The sequence below is a fragment of the Pelobates fuscus genome, chromosome 1 (assembly GCF_036172605.1).
Source record: "Pelobates fuscus isolate aPelFus1 chromosome 1, aPelFus1.pri, whole genome shotgun sequence".
Classification (NCBI taxonomy): Eukaryota; Metazoa; Chordata; class Amphibia; order Anura; family Pelobatidae; genus Pelobates; species Pelobates fuscus.
The window spans coordinates 429,295,142-429,316,545 of record NC_086317.1 but is presented as its reverse complement, the minus strand read 5'-3'; the positions used below and the strand labels follow the sequence as shown (position 1 = coordinate 429,316,545).

Below are 21,404 nucleotides of genomic sequence, written 5' to 3'. Positions count from 1 at the left end.
TGTTTTATATATATATATAGTTTTCAGTGATCAGCACTCTCGGTCTTTAAAGGGTTAAAACCTGAAGTTTATTAAATATTCATTAAAAATTTGATCAATAAATTTGATCAATATACATATCATAGGTCCTCGGCACTTACTCATTTCGTTGCTGAAGCCTTGGTGCAACCAGCATACTGTATATATTTAAATTAAGCAAAGAGGTGCACTCATAGGTCTTAATCCAAACGTGTAGTTTATTCAATATTATTCATATGTTGTCCCAATCAACGTTTCAACCCTGTTTCGACATGAATAATATTGAATAAACTACACATTTGAATTAAGACCTATGAGTGCACCTCTTTGCTTAATTTAAATATATATATATATATATGATTAAGACATAAGACATAAACAGAAGAAAATGTCATTTTATATGGCAATATAATGTATACTAAGTCATGCAATTCTGGATTGTTTTTTATAGAGTTAGAACAGTAGATTTCCCTGACTGGAATGGTCAAATCTGCATATAAAGTGAATACCTCCATCAGAACTATGCAGGATCCTAGTTAAACTGGATAACATAGGCGTAATGTATAGCAGCAGTGCAATCATGGCAAAATCTTATTACGTAACAGTAGTCAAAAACAAATACTTATCTTTGCAAACAAAATCCAAAAGTATGTCAATTCTACCTCTGTGTCAACACTGGCAGGCAAAGGGAACACCAGACTGGCAGTGAGAAGTGTGCCCAGTTAGAAGCATTGGAGTCAGTGCTGCCGCCCATCCCATGTGTTCCCTATTAAGGGTTAATAAGTATGTAGGGGTTTAGAAAAATACCCCTCTCTGTCTCATTAGAGATTTTCTTTTGCCTGAAGCTGAAGCAAGCAAGGTGAATTGTTAGTATAGGGCCCACCTAAGAGGTTTGCCTTGACGTGGCAGGTGGGCATACATCTAATGGCCATTGGAGTGGAGCTAAAAACCTCCATTTATATAAATAAGCATAGGGATATGGAATAGTGTGCAAGTAACCTTTTTCTTAGATTTTTTAATTCCTTTTAGTATGGTTCTTAGCTGGTACGATGATAGTAAACCTGGTTTGTTTGGCCATTGACTTAGCATGTGATGTTGAATGCCTGTTAAGTATAGCTTGATGGTGTCATAGGTAAATTTTCACTTAAGGTGGTAAATGAGGTAAAACCCACAAAAGATTTCATAGCAAAACCATCTCGTATGTGACATTCTGCTAAAAACCCGTTAAATAATTGGAATGCCCTATCATAAGGTTTCCTAGTGTTAGAGAGTGACAATTGCGTGAAAGCATATTAGAGAGAACCAAACTACCATCAAGATGTGACATAAAACTTAACCACTAGATGGCCACTCTCCATGTCCTGAAACTGAATATATCCTTGAATACCAATAATACCAAATGCATTTCGGGTAATTAAACATTTTTGGATGAAAATAGGGGGATTAGCACATAAGATCTAAGGAGCATTCGTGTACATGTGCTCGAACGCTCTTTACGGCCATAGAGCGTTTGCGCATCAAAGAGACCAACCTATACAACCCATGAAGCATTTGTCTGTAAAGGGGATGAATGTTCCGCTGAACCACGTTAATGTAGACAAATAGAGAAAGCGTTCATGTGTTTAAGGAGCCAAATGGGACATCCATATGCATGCTTGCAATAAGTGTCAAATGCTCTCTTTGTGTAGAAGACAAAACTTTGTGTGAAAATTTAAAGCAAATGAAACATACAAAATTGAGCATTTGAGTAAATGAAATTAAGAAAACAGAGCCAAACCGTGATGACACTGTGCTACTGTGACCAAGGCGCAACAGCTGAGGCCTATGACTCACGGTTCAGAAAGATCTTCCAAGCAGGCTCTGTCGATTTGGAGGAGGAAGCGGATTCCTCAGGAAGAATGAGGCAGAGTTGGAAGAACAACTCTGCCAGAGGAGATTCAGTAAGCCGAGGAGAGGGTCCACATGGAACCAGGGTAAGTCCTGCCGATGGAGATTTGCCTGTGACCAGAAGTAGCCACAAGCAAATCACCAGACCAGGTAACGGTGTGGGAAACAGGATAGGAGTCCCTTAAAAGGTAACCCAGGCCCCTTTCACAACTACAGACCCATCTTTTTTGATATATATTTATTATTATTTTTTTATTAGAGTGTTCCTTTAAGATAATGTAAATAGAGTAAGGAGCACACCAAAAAACTTTATATATATGAAAAGAATAAATATTATTTACATGGGTATATACTCTGGGTCTGTCTCTTTAAATAGTATCCACAGAAATACAAAGTCATGCTATAATAAAGCATTTACCAAAACAACATATGTATACAGACACATATGAACACGCAATGCGTGGTATATAAATGACAGAAATATCATACAAACAGACCACTATAGTGATGCTCCCTTGACAAAGGCTCTGTAGCCGAAACGTTGTTTTTTTTTTTAAATGACTCTGTCCCTGCTTCTGACTTATCTTGGTATGGTTTTTTGCATTTTTTTATATGTTTGGGTTTTGTTTATACTTTATACTATAGTGGTCTATTTGTATGATATTTCTGTCATTTATATACCACGCATTGCATGTTCATATGTGTCTGTATACATATGTTGTTTTGGTAAATGCTTTATTATAGCATGACTTTGTATTTCTGTGGATACTATTTAAAGAGACAGACCCAGCGTATATACCCATGTAAATAACATTTATTAATTTCATATATATAAAGTTTTTTGGTGTGCTCCTTACTCTATTTACATTGTCATGTTTTTTGGGTTTTTCAGGGGATAGAGCCTTATGTGGGTGAGCACCCAGCAATTACATTAGCCTTTTCCTGGGGCTAATTCAACGTTTAGTCGAGTGTGCCCACCTTGTCTCATTTTTTATTACCTTTAAGATAATATGCCAAGTGTAAAAATTATTAAGAATGTCACTAATCTTATTCAAACTGTCTGCTAGTAAGAGGTTTATAATATGGAACCGTTTATTAAAGGAGTACTCCAAGCACCATGATCACTACAGTCCACCTTGGTGTAATTCCAATATAATTTGTCAAATTTGTTTTATAACGGTTTGACAACTTACCTGGGCCCTACTGTTTGCACGCAAAAGCAGTCCCTGCTTCTGGTATAGGAGAATACGGTTAGCTCCTCGAGGCTAAGCAGGGCCATGCAGGACTGCACTCACTTGCTGACAATGAGTGCATTCCTTTATCAGCCATGCTTTAACTCTATGGAGTCACCCAGGGTCACCTGCATTAGAAGAACGGATACACTAAAACACTCTTGGGATCTTTACCACTAAAGTCGGTTGTATTGGTTACGGTGCTTGGAGTGATCCTTTAAAGATTTGGTGATGAACCTAAAAAAAGTGTAGATACAGCGTGGACTGATTCGCTGTCAGAAAATCCAAACCAGAAATATAAGAAAGCTATACCAGGCACAGTAATTCTGACATTTATTAAAAAACAAATTGACCCTGAACTTGAGCATTCAAAGATTTCTAATCATCTTTTTTTTTAGCAGGTAAAATGTCTTGAAAAACTAATTAGAATAATTCTTTTCCATGGGGGATTTAAACCCATATGTCACATTTGATGGGCAATGTGCTTTCCTGGTAAACTCCTAGCTAATCATTGAAAATTAAACAGAATCAAAAGTGATTTAACATCTAAATGGCAGAGGATTGAGCTGTAAGACTGCAGGACATGATCTGCTACATTGAGCTAAAGTTATTTTCAAGCTTAAATTAACCCTTTAACTTGTGGGCTAGCTCCTCACACGTAAAGCAGGAAGGATAGGAAATAAAGTTCTGTTGTATAAATAGGACAGTTCTTTCTCTAAATATCGCTCTTATTAACTACCTCACTAACGCTATTTAAGGATGGGAACATAATACTGCCATGGTGATTAATCAGGAAAAGAAAATTACTCCGCAAAAACAGAGAATATGAAAACTCTGAGAAGGGACAAAAGCTTAAAGAAACTCAGTAGGTTGGCCTTTCGTTAGTCCCTGCTCAGGTCTCAAAAATCTTTTACTTACTTGTGCCATTACAAAGATTACCTATAGCATTGGCATATCAGACTGATCCCACCCATAAGGGCAGTCCAGAACCGAAATGCCAGCTAGTTCCCTCGTCATGAGAGATACAGCAACCCCGAACTATCATTTTGGCCTTCTTTGAGCCTCGTCAGCAAGGTGTAGCTGATACTCCTCTATGCACAGTGAGTGTAAAGAGAACTTGACGGTATTAGCAAACTTGAATATATAACTCCCAGATTACTGACTGGGACAAACTATAAAAAGTTATGAAATAGTGAAATCTCCAAGTTTCTGAGTATTTATACGCTGGTACATTCCTGCTCCAAACTAGTATATCTGTTAGGGTGTCATGTGTGCTCTGGTATCATCCCATGGTAAGTAGTCAAACTATTTTTTTGCGGCAAATTTTTTGGCACTTACCTGGGTTTTCTCGGGCTCAGGCAGTCCGACCCACTCTTCGGATAATGTTAAAGTAAATGTTTCCCTTAAGTAGATGTTTTCATTTGCTGGTGGAATTCATATCATTAATTCAAAAGTAGAGAAGAATCGTGTGCACAGGGGACACAGGAAAGTCTAACAGAATTTGATAACAGTTTCAAATGGTATTGTGGGATAGCGTCAGGGGACTCTTGGCAGCATAATTACAGTTAGTTATATGGAGCTAAATATTACTCAGCACTGTACAATAGGTAAAACAAGACAAACAATTCTAACAAAACACGTTTGACATATTGGAACAGTTTCGGTCTTGCCCAAATGAGCTTACAATCTAAAAGGATGAAGGACAAATACAAAGGAAGAAGTGAAGTAATCAAATCATCTGGAAATACCTGAAAGAATGGGAGGGTTTTTTGGGGAGAAGGAAGCTTAGTAGGAAGACAGCAGAGAAAGCTTATAAGGGATGAGTAGTTAAAGAGAAGCAGAGATGCTTCTGTAAATATGTGTGTTTTTAAGGATTCTTTGAAAGACTGCCAGGATGGGGAGAGTCACATGTGGCAAAAATCTGTTGTCATTTGAACAACCTCCCTCTGTATGTATTCAACTTCAGAATTCCATATACTATAAAAAATAAAATGGTGGATCCAAAGACGGACTTTAGAACCTTTGGAACTCTTTGTAAATGTAGTGATTAATAAATACACAAGGAAGTTTATCTCCCAATTGCTCCACGGTTTTATGAGTCAAGTTTTGGTGATTGATCGTATGAGTTTAGTGTTGACAGGACCGCCATCTTTTCTTACACAAAAATAAATATTACCTTTAAATATGTAGAAGAAGAGAAACTGAAAGAGTTTTTATCTATTATTAATAAGAATAAAAATATTGACCTATATTATAACAAGACCCTGTTTTATGCAAAGTTTTCCCAAAGAAACCATTACAGTTTTTAAATGAGTTAATAATAGAAAAAAATGGCCCCAACTACTCTACCTACAATCAAGAAAAGATTCGCAAATGTAATACTTTTAATACAATTTTTGAAAAAAAAAGTGTTTGGTCTTTTAAGTGTGGAGATTGCTCCACATGCCTATACCAAAAGAAAAATAAGAATACTGAGTTTAGAAGCTTTATAACTAAAGAGAAGGTTTATATCGTACATTTCATTAATTGTAAAAGCAAAAATTTTATTTATTTATTACAATGCGGCTGTGGGATACAGGACGTGGGAAGAACAGCTAGAACATTGCATGAAAGACTAGCGGAACATTTCTATGGGATTAGGAATAAAAGCTTCAAACATAGTGTCCCTTGACATTGCCACATTTGTATGGATTGTAATTTTAATAATTTTATTTAAATAGATATTGTTATAGAGGAGCCACATTAGAGGGGTGGTGATATAGCTCTGGCCCTCACAAAAAAAAAAGCAGAACTGATTTTTAAATCAAAGACATTGGGTTTTAATGATTTAAATGTCTAAAAAAATAAACTGGATATACTACCTTTTATGGATTAATAGGTTTTGTTTTTTCTTTCTCTAGATTTTAGATTCAAGATGTTTTATCGTGATTTTTTTTTGGTCTTGGATAAATATGTAAATTATTTATCTTATTTCTAATTAAAAATATGTATATTTCCACCACCACCCCCCCCCCCTTTTTTTTTTCTGTCATTCTTTTCTAACGTCCATTTTTAGATACAGGTGATTTTGGCATATGGGTTCAGGTATATTTAAGTTATACATATAAGTGAGTGTAGCCCCCTGGTTTAATATATATATATATATATATATATATATTTGCACCCCTCCCTTTCACAGGTGCCTCATCCCAGGGCCCTATTTAGCCTTGTACTGCAGAGAGCCCCAGATGGAATTTGTTCCCCAAGTAAGTGGGTTAATCTCATAAGAGCAGACATTAGGCTGTTAGAGTAGGACCTGACAAAGATGGGGTACATTGACGTTGTGGTAGGTTTATGCAATGTATGATCATATAATGTAACTAAACCCCCATTATTTTTGCCTAGATTAGGTGTTTTTAAAAAAAAAAAAAAATCTGTCAACATTGAAGTTGCTGTTTAGTAGATAGGTGAGTGCGCTGGATCTTGTGTATTGTATAAATTGGCCCCTAGCAGCACCCCATTTATGCATGTTCATGTGATGGCAGCCCCCTGGTTTCATATGTATATGTATAATTATGTATATATAGTATTTATACCCATAAATACATGTTGTTTTGCTTTTTTTTTCTCAAACCTTTTTAGGTATCTATTAGTATATATATTTGACTGGGGCCCTGGAACCGCCACCTCCCTCCTGGAGCCAAAAGGGGAAATTAGCTCTGACACCTCCAGGCACTGGACGACACTCAGTCCTGGCAACTCTGGAACCAAATGGGGAATTAGCTCTAGTCCTTACAAGGACTTTCCTTGTTGAATTTTCTGTAAGCTGGAACAGCAGACACAGGAGCAAATTGTCTTTCCCTCCATAACTGGACGATACACAGTTTTGGAGTGTAAGCAGGAATCTCTGTTTAATGAGGCACACTGGCCTTTCATACAATCCCTCCCCTCTGCCTGTGATACAATTAAAGTAAATAATGCAATAACCCAATTATCCCGAGGCAGAAAAACACACAATTTCCACAAAATACAGAAAACACCAGAAAACATAACATGTCCCCATATATATTACATCCCCTGATAGCCCTGATCTGGGTGAACAACATATCCAAAAATCACCCAGATCAGAGCAGGGGTTCAGGAAATTCCTGGAAGTCTCTTTTGACCGACCGCACGCATGATTTCATGCCCAAAACAGTTCCAGAGAATCAGGGCTTGCAGCCGGTCTAGTTTGGTAGTTTGCAAATGAACAAACAAATGAACAAACTACCGAACGGAGTCAATAGTCTTACCCTGGAGCTTGTTCCCTTTATCCAGACGAATGATCTCACCGAACAGTACCCTTCTGAGCTGAATAGAAACGAATGCAGATGATGATGGAAGTTCAGCGGTGTTCAGGAGTTTCTGTATCCGATTTTATTTCCAGGAGATTCATGCCCAAACACCTCTGCCTGCATTCATGCAAACAAGATGGCCGCCACTTCGTAGTTGTTCATAGGAATCGCGGCCGCTCAAACGAACAATTAGCACACTGCGATGAGAAACGTTCCAAGTTGTTAATAGGTGTTAACAAGCTCCAGGGTGGTGTCTGTTTGTGCAGTTGTTCGGTAAACGAACCATATAGTCCCAATTGCACAAACAGAGCCTGTTTAAAGTATATTAACCAGTTCTGTTGCAGGGGCCATAGTCACAGGGTAAAAGGCTGGCAAGTAGTCCCCTCCAAGAACTCGTGGCAAACTCACTTGAAAAGGGGAGTTTGTCACATATATATATATATATATTTACTGCTAAATTGAATATGATTGTTCTCATATATTTCCCCTCATCTGTAATATGTACAGTGCATAATTCCAGTTATTTAATGGGTATTTAATGCTTTTTATTATATAGATTTTTTTACATGTTCACTTATGGCATCTCTTTGTATTAATATTTTTGAATTCTGTATACATTTGATGTATTTTAGCATCAAACGTATAATTTTTAATTCACAAAAGAGGCAATATCAGCCCACAGTTCTCTTATGGCACACATTTACTTTGACCAATTTTAATTTACTCATAGAAAGAGATTGGTTTGTCTTCTGAGTGACCTAGAGTGATATGCATATATAAAGTTTTTTTTATGCAAGTGGTTTGTCCTTAAAGGGACACTCCATTCACCATAACAACTTTATCTAAATTAAGTTATGGTGCCAGGAAGCCCCCTGACGCACTCTTAATTTAAGGGATTAAACTGTTCTCAAATGGTTTAACCCCAAAGGTAGCCTCCAGCAATTATCTCCAGGTCCACCAGGGTGGCATACGGCTTCTGAATCTTCATAATTGGCTTCAGGAAGCGGTGAGTGCCTCTGTGCAGGGGCGCCACTGATTGTCTTGAACAGTCAGCCTACGCTTTGAGCCAATCAGTAGTTCCCCATTGTAACGAACCCTCATGTGGTAGCTATCGGTTCGTCTGTTTCCATCCGAACTGCTATGAGTATGAGTGATTATAGCTCGCAGTTTGGGTTTCCATTCATCTCTTTCTCCAGATCAGATACAGCTTTCCCAGCAGATTCTCCCATGGTAGTGAACAGGTACCCAAACATCAGCCAAAACTTGGTGAAGGATGTAACAAGACTGAACCTTTATTGGTGCCACACTGGCTTTTCTACAATTCCCCATGAAAGGGGCACTCCCCGTGGACCTTGTGGATAGAGACACAAAAAGTACAGCCAATGACAATGTAGTGACAAACTGTGACACTCCCAATACAAACAAGTAATTCCCTCCTCGCTGCCTGGAGATAATTGAGTCAGATAAAGTAATAACTTAATTAGCTCCAGGCAGAAAAAACACAATTTCCCCAAAACTTAAAAAGTACCCCAAAACAGACAGGATCCCCATAAATGTCATATTCCCTGATAGCCCTGATCTGGGTGACCAACATATCCAAAAATCACCCATATAATTTCAGGGGTTTTCGAATTTCATGGAAGTCCCATTTGGACCGACCGCACACGAGGCTCCTGCCCAGAAATAGTTCCATGAGTTTAGGCTGTGCGGTCGGTCTATTATGAAAAATCACAAGACCGAACTAATGCACAAACGGAACCCTCTGGCTCATAGTAGCGATTTTCTACCTGGTTTGTGGGAACCAAACTACCGAACAGCGCTCTCCTAGCTGTTCGGGAAAAGGATACAAGCATTCATATAGTTTGACTGGTGTTCGGGAAGTCGAGTGTTCGATTTTAGTTCCAGACACTCGACGACCAAGTCCTGCTGCTTCCTCTCGTCCAAACAAGATGGCCACCATTTTCTCTTGCACATGGCGTTCGGCTATATGAACAGCAGCCACACAGGGAGAGTGCTTAATTGATGATTTCCTTTGGTCATAGTAAGCCAGAGGGGTGGTCGGTGGTTCAGTAGTTTTGAAACTACCAAACAAATAAACAAAAACTGTGGGAATAGGCGAAATATTGTTAGAAAAAAGTTAGAAAATGCTGGGTTTCCACCCATTAATAAAAAAGTTACGTACTGGAGATAGGCACTGAAGGCAACCTTTGCGGTTGAACTATGTAAGAACAATTTAGCCCCTTAAGGTAAGAGTGTGCCCAAGGCCTCCTGGCACCATAACAACTTCATTAAGATGACATTGTTATGGTGATCGAACCCGGTAAACACTGGTTTTGTTTGCACTTTAGTGCGCTATCACTGTTAGATATGCACGTTGGTTTGATTTTGCGCCAGAGACACTTTCTGTGTTATAGAAATATGTAGAATGCACATGATGTTTCTCATTGGAAATCTCTGAATTTGCCCATCAGCTGTCAAATTTGGGGGCAAATTACTTACAATTATTAAACAGTCAGAGTGCTGAAGCTCTAACAGCAATTTAGCGCTTTTTTTTGCAAACCCCAGAGTAATAGATGCATATTCTGGGACAGCAGTCAAACCTACATTACACCTATAGCAGAATTTAGCAACATTGGTGCAAATATGACTAGTAGCTAATCCTCTATAAATTGTGAATGTAGCTAATCCTCTAAATTGTGAATGTAGCTAATCCTCTATAAATTGTGAATGTAGCTAATCCTCTAAATTGTGAATATAGCTGTTGAAGAGATTTTTTTCAAATCATCTATTTTGCCTTTAATGTTCCAATCTTGTCTTGAATTCGTTAGAATTTCCAGCTTAGAGAATTCCTAAGACTACCAAGTGCACACATTTGATTCGAATACCTTTCTGTGATCATTGGATTCACAGCAAGGGACCCCAACCCTCCACTTTGTTCAATACTCTGTGCCTCTTTGAAGATAAACAGTTCAACATTACCAGGAATAGGTGATGACTAACACACTTCAGTGACACACATTGGGCTAACACAGTGAGGTCCTGTGTGTTTTACTCACACAAACACTGCAGTAGCTCCTTATTGTCTGATCCCCTGCACCACTAAACCATCCTCTCCTCCTCCTGCACGTGTACCAAGTATAAACCCCCCTCCTCTGCCACTCAAGGCTGCTCATCCCGTACTAGTTGCAGACACAGTGGATGTTGCTAGCTCAGATCAATGTTTCCTTTTGTCTCTGACTGAAACCTTTCTAGTGATCTGAAGGAACTGCAGTGAGCCAAGACGTTTCCAGGTACAGTAATCCACAGATAAACCAGTGTTTGCCTCAGTAGTATTTACTAGTAAAAGATACAGGCATTGATTTCTTCAACACGGTGAGATTTGATTGACATATTGACATGTTTTGGTTTGATCTATTGCTTTATATTTTGGAAAAATCTCAAAATACACCCATTGTGATACTTTGTTAATTTTGCTACATTGTACCATTTGATCAAGAAGTTCCTTTCTCGTTTGTAGAATAAGTGGATGACCCAGCAAATCCTCAAATATGTATATATATATATATATATTATTTGTATCATTGTTATTGGATATATATATTGTTGTTAGTTATGCATGGCTGTTGTGTTTGGACTTTGGATTTGTGTGTGCTTAATCTGCAGCTGCTATACCTCTCTGCGTTGATCAGCTGTGTACTTCAATGAATGTAGAGGTAATATTGCAAAAACATGGGATTTTGGTTTTCCAGGTGATGGTCTATTTATTGATATTGGGGAGAGGTACATCCTGGGATTTGTTTTTATTTGCAAACCACATTACCCTCAGACAGACAGAGATCATGGGAGTTTTAGACAAGTGTCCTTGCAAAACCTTTCTGCACAGCCTTTGTACCAATGATGCAAATACTGGCTACACTACACTTGGCTACACAGAATTTTATCAGACATAGGTACCTACTGGGACTCTAGCTGTTTTGGAATACAAACCTCATTACCCTCAACCAGGCAAGGATAAGGAAGATTTGAGTTCACCTATTAGGTGTTCCCTTGCAAAAACTCTAATGCATAGATTATTATTATTATTATTATTATTATTATTATTATTATTATTATTATTGACCTGCAGGTCATCCAAGTATCAGATATACGGTAAGCAGATTCTAACAATCAGGCTGTGTTTTGGGTACAAATTTAATATATCAGCCAAGCAGTGTGAGTTTACGTCCAAAACATCAGTGGTGTCAGAATAGCCTCTCCTTGTACTGAGATTATTGGCAATAAACAAACTGCATTTTTATTCTTGAGTCTCTACTTCCCAGTTTGATTTGTAAATAATTTACAATCACTTGTCAGCTGCAATGGATGCCTACAGGAAACCACTTGATGTGATTTAATCTTCTGAACTCTTCTTTGGTTCTTAATGGGTTTAATGTTAGGTTCTGTGAATCAATTACAAGCTTTTACAGGCAGTGTATATTCCCTTATGACAATTATATTACAGGAAGCACTCCATGTATCTCAAGCAGTTGATGCTCTGTACATCCATACCCCAAAAGGGGTAGACTAGCAATTAAAATCTGCAACTGATGGTGGAAAATAAATCTTTTGATGGCAGGACCTCCAGAATGTCCAGCAGATCTTAAAATTAAAGAAAGATAATTTTTATTTTTATTTATTTTTTTTAGCAATAAAAATATATGGATAGATCTAACTCTAAATTGAAATAAAGACAAAAAAAACACATTTTATAATTCACAACCACAAATGGCAACATAACCAGTACTTAATTGTAACCACGCGGATTTCAAACTGATTACATAACCCCAAATAGACTATTTCAAACATTCTAACAGAGAATAGTTCTTTTGGAGAACTCTGACTGTTCTGTATAATGAGCCCCCTTGCGGACTGCTTTATCTACCCCACACTTCAAGTCAGCTCTTTTTATATCAGTAGCTGGGCTCTTTCAGATGAAATTGCAATAATTGGAGCTGCAACATACTGAGATGTTAAACATACCTATAACGTGTATTCTAAAAGTCAATTACATCTTATATTGCATACTTGGGTATATATACACCAGCATATCAAAGTTCAGTAAGGAGACAGGTTTTCATCAATAGATAATATTGCACATAGTGGTCTCTGTGTGGTTTACAATTGATAAATCAGGAGTGGGGAAAACACTGACCCCCACAGCTGGTGTAGAACTACAAGGCTTATGATGCACTAGCCCAGGCATAGGCAACCTTTGGCACTCCAAATGTTTTGGACTACACCTCCCATGATGCTTTGCCAGCATTATGGGTGTAAGAGCATTATCGGGAATGTAGTCCATAACATCTTGAGTGACGAAGGTTGCCTATCCCTGCGACTAGCCTGAAGGGGTGGAAAAGCATCATGGGAACTTTAGTTCTGTAAAAGCTGTGAGTCTACATTTTTTGCCACTTCTATAACACATTGTAGTTTATATTATTTGATTTGATGTTATATGGTGTCAGGGAAAATAAATAAACTGTGAATCTAATTATAAATTGTGTCATTAATGCATAGTGTAAGTGGTCACAAAAGCTACAATTGTCCAATATGACATTTTTTATATGTCAAATATGTATTAAAATTCATTGGCAATATAATACACTATTAGTAGCGAGTGATATAGGTCATTTGTTTAATTCAACATATTTTTACTCATGCAATCCTCATAGGTTTTCATTCGCCCAGATGTGCAAATTCAACATTGCACCCTTCAGTGACTGAGAAAATGAGTATAGTTGAATTAAGTAATTATAGCATAAAAAGAAAAAAATAATTTTGCTTCCTGTTAAAAAAAAAATGTATTATTGTTGTTATTATTTATCTTTATTATTTACTATCAATTGGAAATATTTGAAAAGATTTTAAAATAATAAAGATAATAATTACATTTATGTATATAGTGCCAACACATTCCGCAGTGCTGTACAATAAATAAGGAAAACTATAATTTCTAAAAACAAAACACTTTTAGACAGATTGATAGACTGGTAGATTAGACTCGTATTCCCTTTAATGTATGGGATATAAAATGTATAGCAATACATTTACTCAAAGAATCCCAAAAATGGGACAGCAAGAAAGCTTTGAATGCGTCTTGCAATTCTCTAGAATAATTGTATCCAGTGTAATCCAAGGATTACATATTATATATGATACATATTGATCATGTCTTGTGTTTTTTTCCCCTAATAATCCCTTCATTCTACATCTTAGTGCCATAGATTTAGAAATACATGGTATTAATATTTAATGGTTAACCAAAAGATAATGCCTGACCGTGGATGCTTTGTATAAAGTGATGCTTATTGAAAATGAACAGCTCATATTTCATGTTAAAGAAATTATTTGGCTTCTAAAATAGTATGTTGTGTTTTTGTTGACTGGATGGCATGCTCCTCTATCACATAAAAATGGCATTAGCATTTAGAATACTAGCCGGGTCAAACATACAATTTATTGTAACATGTTTGATATACTTATGTAAACTGTAGAATAATGTTCACATTGTCGAAGTTGTGTCCATGTGGCAAAAGTTAACACCCTCAATAAAAACAAATTCTTCACTTAATCTATAGATTGCTGTTCAGGGATAACAAACATTTTAAATTATGTAGATTTACACAGTTTTAAAGAAACACTTTAGGGCCAGGAACACAAATATGTATTCCTGACCTTATAGTGTTAAAAACACCATCAAACCTCCTTAAGCCCACCCTTTGCCCCCTCCTCCCCTTAAACCCCCCAAAATATAGTAACATCTTATCTTTATTCCAGTCATATAGGAAATAGGAAAGCATAGGATTGGCTCCTCCTTGAATCAATGTATCTCTATGAGTAAAGTTTATTGTCTCCATGCAGAGGGTGGAGACACTGAATGTCAGTACTGTACACCTTGCAGCACTGTCCCAGGAAGCACCTCTAGCAGTCACATGAGGAGTGGACAATGGAGATATCCCTAGGCTGTAATGTAACCATTGCATTTTCTATGAAAAGACCGTGTTTACTGCAGAAAGGGAATGATTATACTCACCCAAACAAATACGATGAGATGTAGTTGTTCTGGTGACTATAGTGTCCCTTTGGTTTTTCATTTATTTGTCCCTTATTAAAATACTGGATGAATAAAAAGTTTTAGAAATATTTTGTGCACAATATTTCAGGAACTGTCAAAAATATTAGCATACAAGAATAATTGCAATCTTTGTCATTTTCTGTAGGTGTGAAAAAGAATGGATAAATAATAATGGTGCTTGTGCATATTTGTTAAAACCGTAAATCATGTTGATTGGACTTGTGCATGGGAAAAAAAAATTCTGAAAAGAGAAACAAACAGTTTGGGTAGTCTGATAGTCACCCATGTGGTGGTTTGGCTCATCCAAATGTCGTCCATGCAAAAATATCAGGGAAAACAATTCGAATGAACCAAAAAGGTATTAAAATGGGCCAATTAGTGTACTACTTTATACATATTTTCCAGTATGCAACAATTTCATGCCATTTGCTTCATAGATGCTTGTTTGTTTTTTTTTTTAATTCTTTATTTTGTTCGTGCAGAGGTTTAACATGTGGATTTGCACTGCCACAATAGCTGGTGCAACCAGGTTGGTATTCACGCTTAATCATATGGCATTAAAGACATTGCACTTTTTTTTCTAAACGTAGTTATGTAAACAGGATCATATTTTAAGCTTATAAAAACAAGGGAGAACAGTAGCTTGGTTCACAGATGTGTTTCACCCAGTAGTCACAATAGATGCTTGTTTTAATTACAGATCAAGTGAGAAAAAGTTACCATTAGAAGTAAAAACGGAGGAACAGCAAAATACTACATTTATATAGTCTATATTTATTAAATCTATAATATATGCATAGAGTTTTTTTTTTCTGTTCCTTCTTTTTTTCTCTCCATTAGTCACTTCACACTTGATCTGTAATTTAGAGGTTACCCCTAACCACAAATCATCTTTTTTACCATTAATCTTCTTACTTTTGGGCACCATGGGTGGAACTCGGAATCACGAATCAATCGAACGCGCCTACCCACTGCGCAAATAATTCTTCAGTTATAAATCAATTTGTCGCTTTGCAATTACCTAATTCGAACAACCCCCTGATTGGCCTAAATTCAGGCGCATTCAGCCAAATGAGCAATTCTAGTATTTATAGAAAAACAGCTTTCAACCAAATAGTTAGAACAGAAACACCAATTATTGGTAGTCTATAGGCATTTGCAGAGTGCTTTTATGGCATATAAAGAATACTTGATGTGTTCTGTGTGCGCAGAGGCATCCCTCTGGTATAAAGCAAACATGAAGTTTCACTTGCAAAGATAGAGAGGAGGGAAGGGCAGGCTGCAATTTTCAGTGCCTCTGCAGAGCTGCAGAGTAAGAGAACAGATCACTAGCAGATGTGTTTAAAATTAACGGTGGAGTAAATAGAGAGGTAAGTGGGGTTTTATGGGTTATGTTTAAGTCTGCATTACTTCTGAATGAAAAACATAATGTATTCCATCTGTACATGTTGCTGGAATAGGTTTAAATTGAAAAGTAGTAGGACTTGATCTGAAAAGAAAAAGTTTCATATAGGTGTACTGTCCAACAATTTCCATACTATCCCTATTCATTTATGTATCTTGAGAGGCATGTGGTCTAATTGTTAAGCTGTTCATTATTAGATATATCCCTTAAAGTTTGTCTTCAGTTGTTAGACCAATGTTCAATCTGTTTAACAAAAAAAAAACAGATCTCCCCCTGCTCCTAAACCGCAGCCCCTTACCTGCTGGTTGATTACACATTATCAGTAGCCAATGATAGTCAGTGAGTGTTTGGAGAGGAAAGACTGTTTGCACTATAACCACATTGTAGGGTGCTCATTTAAGTGTAAAAATTCAGGAACTGAGATACAACATTTAGGCCAAATATCCAAATTTGAAAATTAGCTAAGTTACAGAACTTTTCCTAGTCAAATATCTTAAAGGGACAATCCGGGCACCAATGCTACTTTAATGTATTTGATAAGTTTTTGTCCACTATTTGCATTTTTTTGCATGCTCAAATCTTTTTAGTTTTTGCATAAAGTAACTAAAGGTTTTGCAGAATGCTGCACCATAAGCCAGCCTCCTTAGCCACACCCCCTCACTTCATAAAAATACTTCCTTATCAAATGAATGCAAACAGCACAGCCACTGACAGTACTGAATGATCTGAACTTTATTGAAACGAAACCTGAATTAGAAGGAGAGGACACCCAGGGAGAATACATAGTAAGGATATCACTGCCTGTCTGTAGAGTCTGCTACCAGGTTTTGAATTAAAACTAGCTCAAACAGTGTCTTTGGGGCTGAGACTGTGTGAATACATTTGATATGGACGTCTTTCTGATACAAGGGTGTGTGGCTAAGGGGACAGACGTATGGTATAGCATTCTGTAAAACATGTATATTTTTTATACAAAAAAAACTATAAAGATTTAAGCATGCAAAGTATACATACAGCATTTTAATGAGGCTAAAATTTATCAAATCCATTTTTTGTATTACTCTTTTCTTCTGCAATTCAATTTTCGATTGTACACATTTGATTGCAGAGACTCCAAAGTCTAAGTAGTATTTCAAGGAATACTCCGTCAGATCAAAACCTCAAGGGCGGCAGAACCACTTTAAAAAAAATTGTGTGATTTATGACTCATGAACTTGCAAACTATGATAAATGACCTACGAAGTAACTTAATTTCTCAAATCCTCTATATTGTATGTTTTTTTTAGATGCTGCTCTCCAATCTCAGTGTAATATTGGATAAATTGTGTTTTCAGAAACCTTATTTTTAGTACTAAGATGTTTTCAGGTTACAAAAACTATTATAGAAAAAAAACTGAAATCTGTAAAAAAAAATACTCATTCGTGGTAAATTAATATACAAATATAGGCCTTGATTTAATAAGCTTTCCGAATGATGTATCTATATTCACCATTAAAGTCTTTGGGAATATTTGTGGATAAATCATTTGCAACATGTTTCTGATAGTACTGAATCATTTGGAAAGCTTATTTAATGGAGGCCATAATTAGGGTGTTCAATCTGCTTGTGTTAAACAAGGTTATTTTTGTTGTAGTGTCATTCTCTGCAAATGCTTGAATACAATGGGATTGGCACTCTTTAAAAAATCGATTTTCAAGCCAGCATAGTATACTCTGGGTTTTGTTTGACTTCAGCATATTCATACCAACTGATATCATGCTTGGACAGCGCTAATTGGCTGAGTAATTTTGCTCATACATTTATGTTCAAAGACTACTAAATACGTAACTTTTTATTTATTAATTTATCAGTTTAGGAAGTACTGTTGTAAAGTTTTCAAGATTAAAAAGTATCGTGCCTCACAATCTGACACCTTTGCTAATTAGCTAAGAATAATAAGGGGTTCGAGGCAAAGAGAGGGCTTTTGCCCCCCACGGGTGCACAAGGTTTGCAGGAAAGACAATGCCAACAAAAGAGATAAAGTGAATATGATCAAAGTCCTCATTATGTTACTCTGGTTCTGTACGAGTAAGTGCTTATATAAAACATTCAGGAACAGAAGCGCGTACATATAGTCAAGTATAAAGTATGAAGAAAGGCACTTCATATTAAGTTCAGCACTTCCATGACTTCTTAACAGCTCGTTGACTGGGCTTCTTATCTTCTTAAGATAAAAAATAGAAGATAAATGGGATTTCTTCAAAGTAATATTACAAAAATGAAACCCTTGGGAAACAAACAGGCACGGGAAGGAAGATGCATTTTGATTTTATAAGTAATTCCATCTGGAGGCTTCGTTTTTTTTTCATTTAAGGTTACTACGCATTTATTTAACGTGAATGTCTTCCTAAAATGTCAGAATAAGGCTATGGAAATGATTTTATATTTTAAGCTCTTAGGCACGTGTTACATGAATTACATTGTTTTCACGTGATTTTAACATGCCATGTCTATCTAAACAGTGTCCTTCATTCTGCACTGAGAGTTAACTGTGGTTGTCCCCAGTATTCAATGCACAATGACACTATTAGACTTTTTTGGATATCAAACAGTATCTAACAAATACAGACATTCAGAGAAACTTCGAGGAGATAATTGGTCACAAAGACACAGTGATCAATTATCAACTGCAGTCTAGTGATGATGCTGATGGTCAGAGCTTGGAAGGTCCTGTTTTTTGGGTTATTTTTCACTGAAGATTAGTACAATATGTAAATCTGTCACAGTACTCAACAAAGATGACAAGGGAGATAGAGTGCCTCCTCAAATTGGGTTATCCTACTTCAGCAGTGGCATCTGTACCTTTCTAACACACAAAAAATAGCCATTCAGAGATGGGATTGATCTGGTATGTTAATATAGCGTGACTAAGTCCCCATAATTTAGTTTAGACAAGTGATTTTAAGCAGTTCTGTAAGATTTCAAACGGTTATTTTTTTGTTTGTGCGCGGTTTAATTGTTATGCATTTTGTATGATTCTGGCACACAGGGAATGGGTATCAACAGAATAATAGAAAGGTTTGGTTCTGGAACACGACAAATCTATCAGGAATAATGGGACACAAGGTTTCAGGATTCTGGATTCTGTAAACCCCGGGTGATTAACGGAGGGAGAGCCCATGATACTTAATGCACTTTGCTGAGAGAAAGGTGTTATCGGTAGGTGTTTGGCTTTTGCAAAACAGGGAATAAAGAATAAAAGTCCTGATGATTAAACAAAAAGCAAGCACAAAGCGGGCAGGTGTCTCAGTGTCAATGAACATTAACATGTAGCAAAGATGGATCAGATCCACACACAATATAATGAACAGCTTGCTAAACTGTCCTTTGCCAGTTGCATATTATGAACATATACTTCAAACAGGTCTTTAACTGCTACAATGTGCACCTGCAGGTAAAGGCTTTGGCTTGTGATGTGCCGCACATATCGTTAGTACTTTAAATCCATGATTTTCAACAAGGAAAAAATAGTCAGACAATACTTTGGAAAGGTTGTCATTCTACCTCCTGATGTATAGATTCATTCAGCTACAGCTTGAATTAAAACGTCCAGCTAAAAGAAATGGCAAAGGTTCCATATGACAAGTGTGTTAGAAATAGCCACAGCTTCCTTCTATGGTTAATGGGAATAGAATTCAGGTACAATGACTGAAGACATGGATGTTGTTAGGGGTAGGCGAATGGAGCTGAAGCCTGGGTGTTCTGCTGTAGATCCCTGAGTGTTACTCTATCAGGGTTTGCAACAAAGAACAATGCCTTTATACTGGTGGAGAAAGCGGGCAAGACATTCTGCAAGGCCAAGTGTGCAACATGTCTCTGATCCTGACCGTAGCAGATTATTACCCCTTTACTGACCCCCTGCCTTCTTTACTTCATGGTCTCACTCAAAATAGGGTCTCTACCTGTAGTGCCCTTTAACATCAGGGTATGTAAAGCATGTATTTAGGTGCTGTTTGAATCTGTAACTTGTCTCCTCTCCCTTTCCGTACCTATTTATCTCTCTCAAAGTTATCTAATAAACACTAAATTTTAGAGCAAATTTGAATTCCAAAATTTAGCTGTGACTAAAGCTGAATTTAAGAATTATTCGAAATAATTTATTTTTTGCTTGCCATTCAAATTCTGAGTTTAGTGATTCGTCCTGTTTATATATTGCTATGCAAAGGGGAATAGGACATGAAACAATGAGGGAAGTATAACATGAAAGCAAAGGAAATGGAAATGAGGATATAATTTCAGGAAAGAGGTGAATGACGAAATTATAAGATGGAAAGGAACATTGTAGGACTATCATGACATGAAAGGTGAGATGGCTGCAGTATTACTTTAAAGGAATATTCCACCATGGCTTGCTGAAGTGGATATGGTGCCAGTACAACTCTAGTGCCCACTGTCCATTTAAAGACGTTAAACCATTTTTGAATAGTTTGAGTTCTTACATGGGGTCTGCTGAGCTCCACACACTAACTCCTCTACCATCACCAAAGATCGACAGGTTCCTAAGCAAGGGAATGAGCAGAGAGCAGGTTCTTCTCAGATGAGAAAGAATATAATTTACTGTGGTTGGCAAGGCCATGTTACAGAGAGGAGTAAGAGTAACAAAAATAGAGAGAGTAAAAGAAACCTAGGGGTAACAAATGCAAGGTAGGTAAAAGGCACAAAGGGGGGTGGGGGAGATAGAGACTCAAATGGAAAAGGAAGAGATACAAAGTCAAAGGGGAGTAGGATACAAAGGGGAAAAAAGACAAAGGTGTTTAAGAGGCCCGAAAATGGAGATAAATAACACAAAAGTGGCCAAGAATGGTTAATATACATTTTATGGGGTTTGACATTCAAAAGGGAGGATCAGAAACAAATGAGTGGGTAAGTGACTACAAAAGGGCGAAAAAGACACAAAAGCAGAAATACGAACGAAAGAAGAGGAAACGATACGCAAAACGGGTGAAAGGCACATAATAAGGGAGTAGATACACAAAATGAAAGGTTAGAGCGGCAAAAAGAGGATTAAGAGACACATAGTACTACACAGTTGGCTTTTGACAAAAATCATTCCAAAGGCCCTACGTATAGTCTGGTTCTCAGAAGCATTAAAGGTAGAGAATCAAAGAGATGCGGTATGAGAGAGGATGATTATGTGCGGAGGGCATAACAGTGTGGCAGAGTAATGGTTTGAGAGGAGAATATATGACCAAGTAATAATAGAGGTACTGGGGTATTTATGGTTCCTTGGTAAGCATATATTTATTTACTAACCACACCTCCTCTGCATGATAAAAGCGATTTCACTTTCAATCAGATGCTAACGTGCTTTAGTAGGTTTTATCTAATACTCTGTTAATTAAACTTGAATCACACATAGGAGACTCCTGCATAATCTAGAATGCAATTAACAGAGCAG

The 21,404-nt window shown here is 37.0% G+C and overlaps 1 protein-coding gene across 1 annotated transcript in view; it reads left to right on the top strand.

Annotated features, from left to right (window-relative positions):
• The first annotated feature begins 10,641 nt into the window (after positions 1-10,641).
• SERTM1 (serine rich and transmembrane domain containing 1) overlaps positions 10,642-21,404 on the top strand; it is a 42,401-nt gene continuing 31,638 nt past the window's right edge. Inside the window, exon 1 of the mRNA XM_063429226.1 lies at positions 10,642-10,740. The gene's annotated coding sequence lies outside the window, so the exon portion shown is untranslated. The remainder of the gene's footprint in view (positions 10,741-21,404) is intronic.